The following is a 1,335-nucleotide window of genomic DNA, read 5'->3' on the forward strand; positions in this document are numbered from 1 at the left end:
GAGACATCATCAAATGATAGTTTGTAATGGGGTGTGCATTATGAATCTATTTTAGTGTTAAGAATGCTAGTGTGTGTGTGCTTACATCTATGAGACATGCACACATTCCAGGGGCATGCCAGTGCGCACCGAGAATTTACTAAGAAACTATAATCAGAGACCTTACAGACCTTACAGACCTTACAGTTCGTTCGGGTTGCCCCAGGTCCCTCAGTGTGAGGCACCTCTAATGTCTACCAGAGAGTTGCTAGTACATCTTCCGGTATATTTTGCATCTTCCAATCTTGGATGGTCTGGGATGCAGTTTAGATATTTGTCGAGCTTATTCTTAAACACATCTACGCTCACTCCTGATATATTCCTCAGATGAGCTGGCAACGCATTGAATAGACGCTGCATTATCGATGCTGGTGCGTAGTGGATTAATGTCCTGTGTGCTTTCCTTATTTTTCCTGGTATTGTTTTGGGCACTATTAATCTACCTCTGCTTGCTCTTTCTGATATTTTTAGTTCCATGATATTTTCTGTTATTCCTTCTATCTGTTTCCATGCCTGAATTATCATGTAGCGTTCTCTTCTCCTTTCTAGACTATATAATTTTAATGATTGTAGTCTTTCCCAGTAGTCAAGGTCCTTAACTTCTTCTATTCTAGCTGTAAAGGACCTTTGTACACTCTCTATTTGTGCAATATCCTTTTGATAGTGTGGGTACCATATCATATTGCAATATTCAAGTGGACTACGAACATATGTTTTATAAAGCATAATCATGTGTTCAGCTTTTCTTGTTTTGAAGTGCCGTAACAACATTCCCATTTTTGCTTTACATTTTGCCAAAAGAATTGCTATTTGATCATTGCATAACATGTTCCTATTCATCATCACACCAAGGTCTTTAACTGCTTCCTTATTTGTGATTGTCTCATTATTAGGTCCCCTATATGCATATAGCTTTCCTTCTCTGTCTCCATAATTTATTGATTCAAATTTATCAGAGTTAAATACCATCCTATTTTCCTCTGCCCAATCATATACTTTGTTAAGGTCTCTTTGTAGAGCGTTCCTATCTTCATGACAAGTAATTTCTCTACTTATTCTTGTGTCATCAGCGAAACTACTCACTACCGAATCCTTAGCATTACTGTCTATGTCTTCAATCATAATAACAAACAGTATTGCAGCTAACACCGTACCTTGTGGCACACCGGATATTACCTTGGTTTCATCCGATTTCTCATCGTTTGCAATAACTATCTGTTTTCTGTTGTGTAAAAATTCTTTTAACCATCTTCCTATTTTATCTACGATATTGTGTTTTCTAATTTTCTTTGCTAA

The sequence above is a fragment of the Macrobrachium nipponense genome, chromosome 1 (genome assembly GCF_015104395.2).
Source record: "Macrobrachium nipponense isolate FS-2020 chromosome 1, ASM1510439v2, whole genome shotgun sequence".
Classification (NCBI taxonomy): Eukaryota; Metazoa; Arthropoda; class Malacostraca; order Decapoda; family Palaemonidae; genus Macrobrachium; species Macrobrachium nipponense.